An 18668-nucleotide genomic window follows, 5' to 3' on the forward strand; every position below is an offset into this window, starting at 1 on the left:
AACGTCACCACACATGTTTCCTGAATGGCATCTACTTGAAACATTCCTTCCTCTCTCCTTTCCTCCCTCGCTCCCTCCATTTCTCCTCCTTTCCATCCTATGCACCTTCTTTAGTTGTCATAATTTCCTCCCTGCTGATTTACTTCAATATAAAATATACCTAAAATAAACAAAAAATATAAAAATACTAAAATGTAAATTCCGGACTCTGAATCAAACTATGGGTGGGTCCCTTTTCCAGAAGAAAAAGTTGTGTCCCTTCCCCTTCCTTCCTACCCTCTGGTTATTAGGACATTAGGACTGAGTGAAGGGCAATGTGCTGAATGACAAAATAATCTCTAAGCATATCTTTTAACTAAATGCTCAGCATGGTACTCCTAGTACTGAATGCTTTAATTGGCTATTTTCTCCCGCTGGAGCCCAGAATAAAAATGGTAATCCAATTCTGCAGACACTGTTAGCACTGTTTGGCATTTTCCTAATAAAGCCACAATGCTCCTGGCCTTTCATCATAGCCTTCCAGTAGTTTCTCCAAACCATTCTACTCTAATTACTGTAGCCTGGAAGCATCACCTCCCACCCCCTGCAAGTTTTACTGAGCAATCAGCAATTTGCTGAGAGGAATGATGACCATGTCATATTTCTCAGACTTTCATGTAGTTGGGCTTCTTTTAAATCAATTCCGCTTTCTGTTCAGCCTTTGAAGGATGGTAGTGGGGCTGCTATTTTCAATTTTCAGAGAGCAATCGGTAGCAATAGGTAGAAATGCCTCCTATGAAGAATAAATTATCATGTCTGTTAACCTGTGGATCAGAGCGGGATGAGAAACCGGGTGAGGAAGTGTCATGCAAGATGAGATGTTGTCTCCCCGTTTGTAATATGATTTCATGAGCATGGCTTTGCCTTATTTCTGTTTTAGTCTTCATTTAAATGAAAAAGAATTGCCTCAGAAAATGGAAGTATCTGATCACTGAGAGTATTGGCTGCAAGTCAAGCCACTGTTTTCTACATATTAACCGCCCATCTTTTCCCCAACGAAAGGGGGGATAGGAGGGCTGCATTGTCTTGAGATTCCTTTTTGAACTCCAAAGGGCCATGTTCAGGAATCACAGTGAAATAGTTCTCTTCTTTTTGAGGAGAGATTTATTATTAACACTGTCCTCAATAAATAGGAGGCATGGAGAGTATAGAGAAGTTCGAGTCAGATAGGTACGAAGTGATTCATCAGAAGAGAATTCCAAACTGCATACCCAGACGAGGAGGAAGGAAAGCTATTCCCACAGAAAAGGGTGAGATACAGGGGGTGAGTTTACTTCAACACTGACAAAATGCCAGCAATTCATACCTGTGGGGAAATAGAACAAAAGTACCATCACGTGGAATCAATATTGCCCTGCAGAAACCCTGTTTGAAGAGAACATGAGGCTTTAGAATTTTACCACAGCAGGGTGCCTGGGTGGCACAGTTGGTTAAGGATCCCACTCTTGCTTTCAGCTCAGACCCTGATCTCAGGTCATGAGATCAAGCCCCACATTGGGCTCTGGGCTCAGCATGGAGTCTGCTTAAGATTCTCTTCCCCTCTCCCTGTGCATCCCCCCTCAAATAAATAAGTAAATCTTAAAAAAAAAAAAAAAAAGAATCTGATCTTCATTTTGGACACAACATCTTCATTTGTTCTTCAGAGGAATTCTTTGATGATACATTATTTGCATTTCATGCATTGAGTATTGGAAAGATTAAGACTTATCCCCCAAATCACAGAGCCAGAAGGGAAAGCAGTGAAATGTGCTGGGCTCTGAGCCCTTTGCTCTGTGTACTGTAGCACACCATCTCAAATGAAGAAGCACTTACATGTAGAGACAAAAAGATGTTTAAATATTGTTACATAAGTTCCTTAAGCAGAGATATATAATCTTTGTTAAGCTGTCTCATCATTCATTTAAAATATATTTATAGGGAGTGCTATGTGCCTGGGGATATAATAATAAAATGTAGATAAAATATAGCTTTAAAAAAACTCACAGTATAGAAGGAAAAATACAGAGTGAACAGATAATCATTATTGTGATGAACTTTCTGAGGGAATGTTCCTCAATGCTATGGAAGTGCATGGTGCCTCATCTAATTTATAGGTTTCTATAACATGGGAACATGAGGGTGAGATCACAGGGTCTGCTCATTTTCACAACTATATTTTTTTAAATTTTACTGAAAATATTAGCTAAAAAATTAGGTGGAAATTAGGAAGAAGGAGTTTAAACTATCACTCATTGCATTAGAAATTATCTGATACTGAAGCCTACCATAGAACCCATTGAAAAACCACACAAACTGCATTAAAATGCAATCAACAGGGTATAAGATCAATATAATCAATACCATTCAATATATAAAACAGAAACCACTTTGATGATTTATGGTAAAAGAAAAATGCTCTCATTTTTAATAGGAACAGACTGATTTAAAAAAAAAGATGATATGCTTAACAAGAAAAGCACAAGATTCATATGGAGAAATGTTTAACATCTCCCATTAAAAAGAAAAAAAGCAGAAACAAATGCAAATACAGATTATATTCTGATAGAAAGTCTTAAAATATAAAGATGCCAATTTTCTCTGAGTTAATGTATAGTTCTAACATGATTTAAATAAGAGAACAGCACTTTCTTTTCTTTTTTGCAAATAATCAAGGTGCTTCTAAAGCTCAGAGGGAAAAATAACAGAAATAGACAGGAAACTATGAAAATGAAGATCAGAGAGATGGGCTTAGTCATACCATTTATTAAAATGATTACAAAGTCTAAATAAATAAGACTTTATGGTCATGTCTCATGAACAGAGATGAAAACCAAAGGAACAAAATAGAAATGCCACAATTGGACCCAAGTGCATTTAGGAATCTGACCTATGAAGGGCAGCATATATAATCAGTGAAGAAAAAACAGTTAATTCAATAAATGGTCTTAGGACAACTGGACAGTCATCTAGACATAGTCAGATTCATACCTTCCATCCTTCACCAGAATCAATTTCTAAGGGATTAAAGATGCAAATGTATAAAACTAAAACCATAAAATAATGCATTATTCCTAAGCTTGGAGCAAGAACAGCATTTCTCATTTTGACTAAAAATTCAGGAGCCATTAAAATGGATACATTCAAGTAACTTTAAAAAGGACATCTTCATGCCTTTAAATAAACAAAAGAAAAGCAAAATACATTAAAAAATAACATAAGCAGGGGCGCCTGGGTGGCTCAGTCGTTAAGCGCCTGCCTTCGGCTCAGGGCATGATCCCAGAGTCCTGGGATCGAGCCCCACATCAGGCTCCTCTGCTGGGAGCCTGTTTCTTCCTCTCCCACTCCCCCTGCTTGTGTTCCCTCTCTCACTGGCTGTCTCTCTGGCAAATAAATAAATAAAATCTTTTAAAAAAATAACATAAGCAAAAAAAAAATAAACTGGTATATTTTGAATTCATATTACCTATGAACGGGTAATTTTTTGACAGATAATCTTGAAAGCTTTAAGAAAAAGATCAGACTCACAATAGAAAAAGAAGCAAAGAATATGAATAGAGAGTTCAGTTAAAAAAAAAAAAAGGAAATACAAATAGGTCTAAAAATTAATCCAGGTAATAGCAATTCCATCCTTCCACTTGCTCAGGCCAGAAAACTTGGAAGAGTAATTTACGCCTTTATTTCCCTTACACTGCATATCCAAAACTTCAGGAAGTCTTCTTTGCTATATCATCAAAATATACCCAGAAGCTGACAGCCCAGGTCTACCACTACCAGGCTGGGCCAAGCTGCCATCATGTCTATAGGATTCCTGCACTAGTCCTCTAACTGGCCTTTCTGTTTCCATCATTGCTCTGGATGGTCAATTCTAATAGCAATTAGAGGAATCCTTTTAAAATATGTGTCAGTTCAAATTCATGTCTTTCTTTTGCTCAAATTTCTCAACAGCTTTCCATTTCTTCCAGAATGAAAGCCAAAATCCTTTAACTTGTCTACAAAGCCCTGTGCACTGTGGCTTTTCATTATCTCTCTGACAACTTCACCCACTCTTCCCCTCTCCATTTCTGCTCCAGTAACACTGAACTCCTTCGTATTCCTCCACGATGCTACATATTCTCCCTGCTTGAGAACTTAGCTCTGGTTGTTTCTTCTACCTGGAACTCATTTTCCCCAGATATCTGATTAGGCCACCCCCTCTTCTTCTTCAAGTTTTTGCCCAGATGTAATTCTACCAATGAAATCTTATATTAACTCTCATTCCCCCTTCACCTTATTCTACTTATATTTCTTCATCATTATCACCATCCAATATACTATATGTTGTATAATCACATACCTATATGATTTTTTTCTGTTCAGTACACTTTTATATTCCCACTACTTAGAATAAGGCTGGCACTTAGTAAAGACTCAATAAAGAGCTGCTCAACGAATAAATGTAATTCTACTCCTAATCTTACAGAGAAAGGTAAATTAAAATTCCAATCAGATGCCACTTTCTCATAAGAAATTGGCAAAAATCAGAAGTTGGTAAGATGCTCTGGAAACATACTTTCATAAATTACTGGTGGGAGTATAAAATGGTACAAACCATATGGAGGGAAATTTGGTAATATCTCTAAAAATACACTGGTACATGTCCTTTGGCATAGCAAGTCTAATACCAGTTATGCAAAGAGGAAATGACATATGTTCATGTTATTCACTGTCATGTTGCTGTTAAAGAATAGAAAAGACTAAATATTAATTAATAAAGAACTGATTAAACAAATTATGATACATTAATACACTAGAATACTATATGGCTGGAAAAAATTATGAGTAGTTCTCTGTGCGTGAATTTGAAAAGCTTTCCAAAGCGTCTTGCTAAATTTTAAAGAAGGAAAGAGCAGTGGATGCAGTAATCTAGCATTTGTGTAGTAAGAGAAACTAAGCAAATATATATTTACATTTATTTGTATCCAACAACTGTGGAAAGATACAGGAGAGATTAACTAGTGTTTGTAGAATGGAAGTAGTAGGAAAAGTGGAGAACCAAGGTGAACAAAAGATATTTCTCTTTATATTTTGATCTTTTTAAGAAAGTTACTATGTTCAGTTAGCCAACATATAGTACATCATTAGTCTGATGTAGTGTTCAACGATTCATTAGTTGTGTATAACACCCAGTGCTCATCACAACACGTGCCCTCAATACCCATCACCTTTTTGGGGGTTTTGGACCATGTTAAAAGATGATATATTTAAAATACTGAATATATAAATGGTTTTAAAATTACTATAAGATAGTATAGACTATAAACCACAAAGGAGGAATAGATAAAAGGATTAACTCTTCAGTCACATTCTAGAGAGTAATATAAAACCATAGACGGGCTGGCTTATGAACAATGACGGGCTGGGAAGTCTAGGATCACAAGCACCAGTTTTCTTCAGAACTTAAAAATCTGTTAAACTTTTGAGAATAGATTGCAGAAAATCAATATGTAAATGGATGAACTCAGCCATATGGAAAAACACCCACCTAAGTAATTATTTCTTAGAAATAGGCGGTCCTAATCAAGAAATGAGGGTGTAGTTTCTATCAAAAGATGACTACATTAGCATGCTTAAAATTGTGACTAAGACAATGTTATTAATAAATTAAAAGGAAAAGGATAGCCACTGAAGGTAGATGGTTGATTAGAAACAGAAATGCCAGAGTCAGAAAGAGAAGCTGGTAGTTTATTCTTCAGTTTCTCATGGTGGAGGTCCTATGGACAATGCTCATTAGCTTGTGGTCTGCTTAGCATATGTACTGACTGTGGAGATGGATGCAAAAGACTATTAAAATCTGATGTCAAAAATCTATAGAAAGTATCCCACTTCACTGCCTTACTTTAATTAAAAACAACTTTCTAATTATTATCAGATGCAGCTTCTAGAAAGTGAATAAAAGGATAAGGCTCATTTGAACATTCTATTCTTTTTTTTTTTTTTTCCAGTGGAAATCAATACATGCACGTTTTGTTCTCTTGGTATTTTGATGAATATAAATCCATTTCCCTGTCTTAGATTATCTTAGGGATACTAACAAACGCTACAAAGCCCATGAAACTGAAGGCGAGGTGCAACACTGATGTCATATCACAAAAGTGCGGCCAGAAGGCACTGTCTGGATGATCAGCCAGTGACATTACTGATGTCGCCTTCTATTATTATGCCCCTCCTTCTCCAACAATAAAACCAAAGTTAATTTGCTAGAGGAACACAGGATTGGAAGAATGAGGTGACTGAATTAACGTCCAGTATGTCCCAGTTGTTTCTAATGTTATTAGGATGAAAATGTGAAAAGGTTTTTGTTCCCCAGAATAAGTAGCCATCAAGGTATAATCCAAAAAAGGGAACAGATTATCTCTTACACCATTTATATAGAACAATCATGAAATGCACTGTCAATTAATTACCAAGTAGGGCACCTTTCATAAAAAACTGAAAAAAAACTGAATTCCCTCCTTCTCAATTACTGTGCAAATAAAAATTGATAAGAGCCTCCATGTCTCTTTCTGTTAATGATCACTCATGCAAAGGGAGTATTCCATTAGGAAAAAAAACACTTCCCACACAGTATCACTTTTTTTTTTTTTTTCAAAGTATGGGTATAGTGACTAATAGCTTTGTCTTAAGTATGAAATTCTCACTGTTTGTTCTTGGGGAACACAAGCTAAGATATCAGGATTGGGTTCCAGTGCTATGGTGGGTAAGAAAAATGTTAGAGATCATCTAATCAGTCTCCTTTTGCAGAATCCAGGTTGAAGTCCAGTCCATGGACAGAGGTTGCTACCTTATGGAGGTAGAGAACTTATAAGAACATAGTTCTAGAAGTTCCCCATCCCTAATGATTGAAATGATTTTATGGCTTTTATTTTATTTCTATTAAACCATTTTCTTTCAAACATTCGCCTATGAGAATTTTTCTTTTTTGCCTCACATGATGAATTTTTAAGAGACTCAAGTATTTATTGAGTACTAGAGAATGAAGTAGAGTAAGAGCTCCAGGAGACCTCTGTTCCAAGTTCTGTCTGTCCCTTAAAGCTAATTGATCTTCTGGGCCATTGAGCTCTTCTTCCTCCCAAACTGTGACCTACTGACTATTGCATACATTTTGGTTTCTTTCTTTCTATCATTCTTATGCTACTTAATTACTCACTGTTGCAGACAAAAGATGCTACCTTACATATTATGTTGAGAATTAAATGAGGTAATAGTTACAAACATATAAGGAGGTGCTCCTTATTTTCTGTAAGCACTTCACAAATACTACCTCATATAGTACTCAAAATCAGCTTCTACATCTCTGTATTGTAGAGGAAAATATCAGCAATCACTTTTGACAGTTAGCAAGAGGCAAGCTCACATTTAGAGCTCATTTCTATTTTTTTGTTTGTTCGTTTGTTTTTTGGGGTTTTAAAAAAAATTTTTTGTTTAACTCCAAGACATATTTCTCCAAGAAGCAAACAAGATTGTTGACTGGCTCTCCTTTTTCCTATTGATTCTTTTCATATAACCCCTTTCCAGCCTTTCTGAGATGGGTGCTCTGGGGATGAGTTCCAGATTCCTTAGTAGCAGCCTCTGTCCATGGACTGGACTGCAACCTGGATTCTGCAAAAGGAGACTGATTAGATGATCTCTAACATTTTTCTTACCCACCATAGCACTGGAACCCAATCCTAATATCTTAGCTTGGGTTCCCCAAGAACAAACAGTGAGAATGATTACGATGTAGGAAGTTTATCAGGGAGTGTTTGTCTTAGTTTAGGCTGCTATAGTAGGATGCATAGACTGGGCGGCTTAGGAACAATAGACAGGCTGGGAAGTCCCAAGATCACAGTGCCAGCAGATTTGATGTTTGCAGAGAGCCCACTTCTTGGTTCATAGATAGTCATCCTTTCCCTGTGTTCTAACAGAGGGTAAGGACTCCAGATTGTTTTCTGGAGTCTCTTTTATAAGGGCACTAGTCCCATTCACGAAGGCTCTACCCTTGTGAACTAATCTCACCTCCCACAGGCCCCACCTCCTAATACCATCACACTGGGGATTAGGATTTCAACATATGAATTTGGGTGGGGACACAAACATTCAGTCCATAATGGTGTACTTGGTGACAAAAAGGAAATGAAGAAAGCAGGATTTATTTCAGAGGGAACCTCAACTATGATGCAGTAGCAAAAGCCTCAGCCCATTCCACAGTGAACCCTGGCCCTTGACTGGCCTTTCTGAGTTTTCCCAATGTGAGGAAAGAGGCTGGGTCCTTGTATCCCCACATCAGAGGCCATTAGATGTAGGCTACCTGGGAAGAGGTGTAAGTTTGACAAGATATATCCCTTTATCCTGAGGCAAAGCCTGGGGAGGAACTCAGCTGTAAGCCATCAACAGGAATCACATCCTAGTGGATAGGGAGAATGAAAGCCTCTGTTCCAAAGAGAGAATCTTGATGGCACCCAAGAGCATTCACTACATCTGATCTCTCTTCTACACTGGGTTCCTGCCTAGATTTTATCTGTGTCTCTGCCCAGAGTCATAGTCTAGCTGGATCCTTTATTTCTCTAATTGATTCAAGTCCAGCAGGTTGGTGATGTCTTTTTTGGAAGGAAGCCCACGAGGTCCATCCATAAGCTGGTCATATACATCGGGTTTTTCTGAATACTTCACCCAATTATGAATATATTAACAAGAGTTGATTAGCTATTCTGAAATTGACTGGAAGAGCTCATTCATGATACAATTTTAAAATAGTCAATGTTGAGCTCTCTGTCTCATGCCTTCACTGAGCTTTGGCCCAGTCCACATTTCTATAGATTTTGTGGATTTCAGCTTTGGTATGTTACTTGTAAACTGGTCTGTCACTTTCTGGGACTCACACATTCACTTTGCCATGGAGATCGAGAAGTATTAAAATCTCCAGAAGTTGTGATGATGGACATGTATAATTTGACATTTTTATCAATATTTGTTACTACTTACTCTAATATTTTGAAAGATTAAAAACAGCTTTTAAACACAGGCTACAAGAACACAAAGCTCTAAAAAAGTCATCTTGAATGATAGACCATAGGCTCTAAAACGCTGGCAAGATCACTATGCCCACGCAAGGCAGTAGAAGCTGACATAGGGGGTCAGGATTCAACTAGCAAGTATTTCTTTATTGGCCTTCTTTTCTAACTCACACTTAAGTTCTTTTTTGGCCATTTCTTTTCCTTGAAAAATCTCACTTCCGTCTTGTAAATATGAAATTTGGCAGAGTATTTCAAACAGGAACGTTGACATTTGAGAGAAAGGTTTAATTGGTGGGGTGCTATTATCGCTGATGGGAGAGTTGTAGAGGGAGAGGGGTTGGTTAAGAAGGATAAGATGATTCATGAACTGTAAATAGCTGTGAAGAATGTGACCATAAGGCTTAGTAGAAGGGCTGAGGCATTGTTTTTCAACATATTTTTGGCTTTAATAATTAGGTCTTGGGAGGAGAAAATTGCTGGGGAGGAAAGTCAGATGGTAGGGACTTAAGGACAAAGCCAGTGGAAAGAAAATGGCAAGAGCTGGCAGAGATCACTTAAGTGTGAACTCACTCTTCTAAGACTAAAAGAAAAAAAGACAAAGGCAAAGAACAGAGAGAAAAACGTGTTGAAGTAGGGGACAGTGACAATGGAAAACATAAGTGTTATGTGCAATAATATAAAAAAGGGAGAAGGTCAACTCAACTTTTGAGGTTGTGAGATGAATTAAAAATGAATGTGGGAGGGGTGCCTGGGTAGCTCAGTTGGTTGGGCATCCAGCGCTAAGTTTCGGCTCTGGTTGTGATCTTGGGGTTATGAGATTGAGCCCCACATCTGGCTCCATGCTCAGCATGGAGTCTGCTTGAGATTCTCTCCCTCTGCCCATCTCCCTGCTTTCTCTCTCTCTTTCTCTCTCTTTCAAAATGAATAAATACATCTTTTAAAAAATGAATGTGGGAATAAGAAGAGTGAATGGATTTTGTTTTTTCAAAATGGAAATGCAATCTTTTGCTATACAAAAATACCATGACAAAAAATTATATTTTGACTCAGTAAATCTCAATGAATTACAAGAAACCTAAGTCCTGTGGTTCTGAAGTATAAATGTGGTCATCTGAGAATTGAGTCTTTAGTTTGAATCTTAAGCACTGTGCCCCTGCTATCACTTTCTCCTTCCAATCCTTCCCCCAGTATATGTGAATTCCTGTAGCTTTCAGTAACATTTTTCCCTCCATGCTGGTACCTTTTCCAACAATAGGTGACCAGAATCTTATTCATGTTGATCAACAAATCCTACATCTCCTGGAATATAATTTAAAATACAGAGATATACTTATGGGGCTTCCTAATTTGCAGGATAAATGATGGGCAGCATTTGCAGTCCCCATACCTCATTCTCTTCATGTCAGTGTTATCTTTCCAGAACTCCTACAAATCTATGTAACACAGGTAAAAGTCAATCATTAATAACACACACTGAAAATCTGTTAAATATCTGATCTATCTGGATTTTTTTTTCAGAATAATCAGTGAATTATAAATCTACCTCTCCTTTTCCCTCTCAAAAAAGCAAGCCATTTGTTTCATTAACATTTAGAAAACAAATCCATTTTACCATTGTGTTAAAAAGCCAACTTTATTAAGCATTAAATGATCATATATATTTAGGTCTATTTTGGTAACTGATAATTTCTTCCAGTTATCATTTAGTATATTCTCTCTTCAATACCCAATTGTTTTAAGTACTATATTTTAACTTGACAAGACATTCTCTCCCTCATTATCCCTCTTTCCAGAATTTCTTTTTATTCTTCTTCTTTTTTTAAGGCTATTGATCATCTACTTAGAAAGCTATTTATATTTTTTAAAGATTTTATTTATGGGGCATCTGGGTGGCTCAGTTGGTTAAGTGTCTCCCTTCGGCTCAGGTCATGATCTCAGGGTCCTGGGATTGAGCCCCACATCAGGTTTCCTGGTCAGCAGGGAGTCTGCTTCTCCTCCCCAACTTGTGCTCTCTCTCTCTCTCAAATAAATAAAATCTTTAAAAAAATAAAGTAAAATAATAAACATTTAATTTATTTATTTGAGAGAGAGAGAGAACATGAGCAGGGAGGGGCATAGGGAGAAGCAGACTCCCCGCTGAGCAGAGAGCCCAACGTGGGGCTCAATCCCAGGACCCCGGGATCATGTCCTGAGCTGAAGGCAGATGCTCAACCTACTGAGCCATCCAGGCGTCCCTTCCCAGGCTCTTCTAACATATTTATGTTTCTAGGTGAACTTTAAAATTAGTTTGCAAATCAGCAAAAAACCATTTCCTGAAATAATATTTAACTGAGATATCATTAAAGTTATAGGTTTTTTTATGGATAATATGTTTATAATTTTTGCCTTCCTTAAATTAGTTTAAATGACCCCCAGTAAAGTTTTGTAGAGTTTTAATAAGTGTTACACATTTCTTGGGAAGATGTAGATTTCTATTTCTTATAATACTATTAATTACTTTATTATATTTTCTCATTGGCTATTATTATAATATTAAAAATCATGTACTCTGTAGATTCATTCAGTAATTGGCTAAATTATCAAATTATATTTTTTTCCTAATACTTTCTTATTTAATTCATTTGGAGTATTGTTAAAAAATATTCAGACAAAATTTGAAAGTTGTCCCTCCTCTTTTTTTAATAGGTAGATATTATAAATTTTGTCTTGTCTAACTGAATTAGTTCAGTAAGAAGGTGTATATAATCTTCATGTTCCTGAATTTAATAATAATGCTTCTAATGTTTACCACTGAAATCATATTATGTATTTTTCTGATCTCTCATTAAGGATTGTGATTTGATGAAATATTTGGGGGCTATATAGTGCGATATTTATTAAATTTTCCCACTTATAAGTTAATTAAATAATATTAGTACCTTCCTAAATTATAGATTTTCCTTAAATACTTGAAAAAAATACTACTTATAAATGACACAGATTTATTTAAATATCTACCAAAATAAATGTAGAAATTTTACAACCACATATATGCAAAATATTGACCTTCCTTAGCCAATACAAAAATTTGCTGTATTTGTGTTATGCTAATGAAAGTTTTGTTTCCACTGTGGTTGAGTAAACTACTAACAGACTGACTCTCCTATAGACAATAGCTATAAGCTCTGGGAAACACACACACACACACACACACACACACACACACCCCTTCTTGAAGTCTCTGAACAGTAAACAAAAGCAGAGAGATTCTGGATGATAGCCACAATTTAGAAGAAGAGACCAGAAGGTGTGAGTTTTCTATATTTTTAGCTTTTATTCTGAGTCCAGCTGCAGTCAGGATGCTACATACAGCATCTAAAACACTGGTACCCAGGATCTTTCTGACCTGATGGACCAGAAGTCAAGGATGAGGGTAACCACAGCCATTGGAAAGTAAAGAGGGAATCACAGAAATGGAATAAACAGCAAAGGGAGTCCTAAATTCTGTGTATACATTCTACCTAAGTCTCTGACAGCTCTGACCATGCATGTGGGGGGCAGGTAGCAAACAGCCATGCTAAAGGGGGAAAATGAGATTTGAATCACAATCCAAAAGATAAAGACTACAAATTCTAGTCCAATAAAACTACTGCACACTAAAACAAAAATATCAACACTCTGTAATAATATAAAGTAATCCTGAGTTTCCATGATACTACATTCACAGAGTTCAGGACACAAAAATAAAAATACACTTGACATAAATAAAACAGGAGAAGGCAATACATTTTCAAGAAAAAATATACTTAACAGAGGTCAACTCTGAGATGATCCAGATATTGGAATTAACAGAAAAAGACTTTAGACTTATTAGCAATTAAAAACACTCTGAATGTGGTAAAGGGTAACATGCTCATAGTAAATCTCACAAAGAACTAGAAACTATTAAAAAATAATTAAATACAAAATCAAGAACCAAAAAATACAATATCTGAAATTAAAAATTCACTGGATGGGCTTACCAGCAGAATAGAGATGGCAGTCAATAAATTCGATCAATAATATTTTCCAATCTTAAGAACATTTAAAGAAAAAAAAATTAATGTATAGAAACTTAAGGACTGTGGGATATCAAATGCTAAATATATTTGTAAATGGAGAGAGGTAAATGGAGGAGAAAAAGCATTTGAAAAAATAATGACTGAAAAATTTCACAATTACGTGAAACAAGAAAATCCTACCATTTGTGAAAGCATCTATGCATCCTGAGGACATTGTGCTAAGTGAAATAAGTCAGACACACAAAGATAAGAATGAGGTGACTGAGTTAACTCTCAGTATGACCCAGTTTTTTAAATGTTATTTCATTTACTTTAATACTGTATTTATAATATTGAAATTCTGTTGAAATTCCCTGCCTATTTGATCTTCATATCCTTGTTGCCCAGGGAGACCAAAGAAAGGCAACTGATGGTAATCCAGTATCTCTCCAGCATTGAAGAGACTTTGTCTCTAACTCATAACTCTCAACTATTAAAATTGACACCAAATAAATAAACTCTCATGAAAAAAACTGATGAGAAATGAGCACTGTCTAGTTACTCTATCCTCACACCTATTTTAATATTATCTCAACGGATAGATCATATTCTTTGGAATTTCTGCTCCCCTTTCCAAAGGTTGATAATTTGTTGAATCTTACTCAAAAGTAAAATCAAAGTTATTTCTTTATCATTTCCTCTGATATTCTCAGTCAGGATTTTCTACCTAGACATTGAACTGGTTTTCTTCAAATGAAAAGTTGTTTTTAAGACTTCATAATCAACAGCATCTTTTAACATGTTTAAGCACGAGCACGATTCTTTCTCCTTGCATGGTATGTATGCATCATATGAGAACTACTGCTTAAATATTATATGATTTCAAAACATGGTGACTGCCATCGACTGAACAAGTTTAATTAGAACATGATGTTGAAATGGCTGAAATATCAGTAGGCATTTGATTTAGTACCTCCATAAGGAGCAGCAAATGTAATCTGTCAAAATGGGCTCCCGTGTACACCAACAAACTGTACAGGCAGAAGTATCCAGTACTGCAAAAATGATAGAGCCTGACTGTAATAGAGATGTTCTGTTCAAAAGTTTTATGAAAGGGGGCGCCTGGGTGGCTCAGTCGTTAAGCATCTGCCTTTGGCTCAGGGCGTGATCCCGGTGTTCTGGGATCGAGCCCCACGTCAGGCTCCTCGGCTGGGAGCCTGCTTCTTCCTCTTCCACTCCCCCTGCTTGTGTTCCCTCTCTCGCTGGCTGTCTCTCTCTCTCTGTCAAATAAATAAATAAAATCTTAAAAAAAAAAAGTTTTATGAAGGAAGCTGGAGACCCTAGAGTTTATCCCGAAATCAACACTGAACCATTGAACGTGTCATGCAGAACAATAGGTCTTTGTGGAAGAACAAACAAAAGCAAAAGCAAACAAAAAGCAAATGGTTAATTTTTTAAAAACCCTAGTAAGAAAACTATATTTTCCTATCAAAGAAAATGTAACTACCTTATATATATGAAATTTTTACTTCAAATCAAATCTTTTCTATGGAAAGGGGGAAAATAAAACTTCAACAAGGCTATTTGATCACAGAAGTAGTACCATCTTTCATGGTCCCCAGTGATCTCTGGGAAAATGACATTAGTAAGAGCAATGAAAATTACCATAACTGCCATTTGTGCCAAAATAAAACCAGTTGCAAAACTTACTTCCACAGGAGGATCTACTGCTTGGTATTAGGTCACCTTGTATATTTGTCCTTTGAGAACCACAGCTGAAGTGATACTTTTGGAATCTGACTACACTTTACCACGCTCTTTAAACAGAATATAGTTCAATGTGGCAATGAGTTATGCAGTTTTGGGCCCATTCTTGGAAATATTAATATACAATCGGATAGGCAAACCTATCTATAATGCCGTTTTCCCCCTAAATATTTCTTCTTTTGAAGCAAAGATATTCAGGTAATAATTTTAAGAAATTACCAGGTAAGTTACATCATCAGGAGATTTTCCCAAATCTTAAACATTGCCCTCAGAGCTTGGTATCTCTTAACACTATTGTTTTCAAAACATGCTCTGAGATTCCTCAGTGATTTTAATAAAGTCCTTCACTGCTGACATTGAGGAGACTTGAGGACTTTGTGAGTGGGAGGGAAGGCCTCCAACTTTCACCTCCATATTTTTTGAGTAGAAAAGCTGGCAAACTTTACATTGGTCCTCCTCTACTTAAGATTTCTTTTGAAGAAACGGAACTTCTGCCTTAAAAAAGAAAAAAAAAATACTTTTTCTCCTTTATGAAGCTACTGGGTTTTTTTGTTGTTGTTGTTGGTGGTGGTGGTGTTTTTTTTTTTTTTTTGCACTGGAATCATTGACCTAGTGTGCTTTATTTAAATAACTCATTTAATTTCATGTATTCTCTGGGGAGTCAGTAAAAATGGAGTGAAATGTTTCTTTTATTATTGTTCTTTTCCGCAATATTATGAAATTCATCTTCTCCAGACCTGTCACTACTACTTACGCTAACATTCTTTTCAGAAAGAAAGGGCAGACAGGATAAAAGAGGTGTTTGGTCTGAAGAGAAGTTCATTGTGGCTGGCTGTAACTCCAATTTAATAAGACTGCTTTTGCTATTTGAATGAAGGACAGAGCCTTTACATCTAGAGCCCCTGTCCTAGTAATGTAAATGGCAATGTCTCCAAGAGGTAAAGATGATTCTCGAGTGACATTAGGTACAGTGTGTAGGATGTGAGTGGCAAAAACAAAAAAGAAAAAAAAGATGATCAGATTCAGAGAATGGATCCTTGAGGAACAAAATGTGAACTCAAGATCAGAGTCAATGAGAAGATGGAGTTTTATGAGCATTTAGCAAAAGGGGAAGTTGGCAGCTTGGTAAAAGATGGCTCCAATAAATGAGAGGCCTGCCACGTGGGGGTGGGGGAGGCAATATCTGAAGCTTCTTATTAAAGTGTTGCAGTTCCAATACAATTTGGGTTATATGCTTGGCAAGATATCCACGACTCTTAAAATTTAAAGAGAAGAACACTGAATGCCATCCAAAATATCAATTCAAAAAATTTTTTAAAAAAATTTACTTGATCTGTGAAGAAAAATTAGATATTCGGCATCTGTTCTTCTCTCAAGTAATAACTTTGAAGAAAACATAATTCTGTGATAAGCATAATGTGCCAGAGTGAAGCAGAGACTGTCCTTGGAAACTGAGTTTAGGCATCCAGAGAGGATCTTCAGCTTTATAAGGACATAAACCACACAAAATAGACTGTGCTTTCCTTTTCAGAATAGATCCAATCTTATCTGTTGATTTGAGAAGGTTCAGGATTCCCGTATCAGTTGACCCCTGCATGTCTGTACTGGTTTATGTGGACTGCGTGTGTGCATACATGCAAACAAACATACATGCATAAATGCATCATATTCTAAAACAATGACCTGGATCTTTTCAAAGATCAAACTGAAACCTAGATGCATTGCTGGTAATGTACACGTTACTGTATAGTTATTGCTGTGGAGTACACAGATACCTACTAGAACAGTTAGAACCAGTTTTGCATTCTTCCATTTCGAAGATTATCCTAGGTCAGCCTTCATATAATAATCTCTCCTAGAAAATCTGTCTCTTCTTCCACATACCTTCTCTACCCTACCTATTAGAATTTCCTGAATTTTCAGGATTTTCTGGAAACACATTCACACAAATACATACATTTCCCTGGAGGTCCTATAGTGAAAGCCATGGTGCTCGGCACAGGTTTGGCACATTGTCAAGGTTTTGACTGACAGCTGGCACTCCAAGCTAGCTGTGCTTCCCAGGCAGTGTTGCACAGAAGGGTTCGTGGCTATGGAACTGATACTATAAAATTATTTTTCCAAGTATGCCTGTAGTGCTGTACGATGATACATATTGCACTTGACTTGGCTAAATCATGCCTCTGAAAGTAGTTCTTCTGCAATATTTATTTATTTATTTTGTTTGTGTTATTGCTGGGGGTGGAGAGGGAATGAAGAGGGAGGGATATGTCTTGTAACAATATTCTAGGAAGCCATCATTTCTCTAAGGGTACAGCCCTTAGGCATATAATTTTTCCCCAAAGGATAGTTTAAAATGTAATGTTTTTATTTTATCTTTCTGTATCAAAAAGGTGCTCTGAACTAACAAAGAGAAAAATCTTGTCAAATGATGCCTAGATTGCATCTAATTCATCAAATTCTTTCATAACCCACTTTGGGGTAGGGAAATCACAAAGGCCTAAGTACTGGGAAAAAAATGGGTCTGTAGCTACAGGAAATAATAGTTTTTAATGATACCTTTTTTTTGGTATTGGTCTTTAAAGCATACAACATTTTCAATCATCTAGGAAACTTAAATATGTCAATAAAGTCTTTGGTTTCTCATGGAAATCATTTTGCTAATTTCTCATGGAAATCATTTTGCTAATATCTGTAGACCTACCAAAAGCCTCATTTGGAAGCACAAATGGCCTTTTTAATAAATCAGGGTCTAGGGAATATTATTATTTTCCTACATGTAACTTAGGGTCTTCCTTTTGGGGACTAAGAAATCAGTTTTTGCTTTTTAAGATGTTGTAGTTTCGATCTCTTTGTTAACTTTCTATATGATTATAGCCATGTAAGACATATTTATGTTTCTCATACGCATAGAACTTGTTCAGAAAGAATGAAGTAATTTGCCTGAGTCGTTTCAGGCAGGTTCATATTATCCATTCTCCTTAATGGCTTCACAGAATGTTAGTTACCTTTCCCTACATTGTCTCATAGTGTGAAACACAACATTGCCCACACCTATTTTAATCCTACAGGTATTCTTTTCCAAAATCAGTCATGATCTGGCATCAAATGAGGGAGGCTGACTTTTTTAAGGTACCAGTTGGGTAGCATGGAAAAGGCAGAGGAATAAAATGACTTGTCAAGTCGCAGCACAGGGTCCTGCGTGATCAAGTTATCTCATTCCCCGTGGGCTCCACATTAGCAGCACCCTGTCTGCCATGTTAGTAATTCATCACCAGTGCCTCCCATCTCCTAGGGCTGGATCAGTGTTGACTAAATATATAAATAAATGAATAAAAATCTATTAGGTATGTATGTATCCTTCAGAGAAAGTACTGTGAGCAGGTTAAAGGACATAAATACCACGATTCTTAAACTCAGCCATCCATTGGCATAGGGCACAGGGTGGGTAAAGGGCTGGCGTTCCTTGACATTGAGAATGAACACTTTAGGCTTAAGGGGAGAGATGATACTGTGTATAGTCTTACTACTACAAATCATCTCTTTCGTATTTTCAATACTTTGTCCTTTCCAACATCCTTCCAGTTGCCCAAGCTAAAAACCTTAGAATGAACTGTGATTCCTCTTTTTTTCCCCCTACGTACACTTGATTCATAAACAAATTCTACTGGATCCAATTTCAAAATATATCTAGCCTCTTAACACAAGATATTCTGTTGGCACCCTAATCTGAACAATCATTCTTTCTTTCCTAGATTATTGCAAGAGACTTCTGATTTAATGCTATTACCCTTGTTGTACTCCGGTCTGATCTCACCCAGCGACGAGTGAT

At 36.6% G+C, this 18668-nt stretch overlaps 1 pseudogene; it reads left to right on the plus strand.

Annotated features, from left to right (window-relative positions):
* Window positions 1-1177: 1177 nt before the first annotated feature.
* LOC103671888 overlaps window positions 1178-18668 on the plus strand; it is a 28997-nt pseudogene continuing 11506 nt past the window's right edge.

The sequence above is a fragment of the Ursus maritimus genome, unplaced genomic scaffold (assembly GCF_017311325.1).
Source record: "Ursus maritimus isolate PB19 unplaced genomic scaffold, ASM1731132v1 scaffold_6, whole genome shotgun sequence".
NCBI classification, from domain to species: domain Eukaryota; kingdom Metazoa; phylum Chordata; class Mammalia; order Carnivora; family Ursidae; genus Ursus; species Ursus maritimus.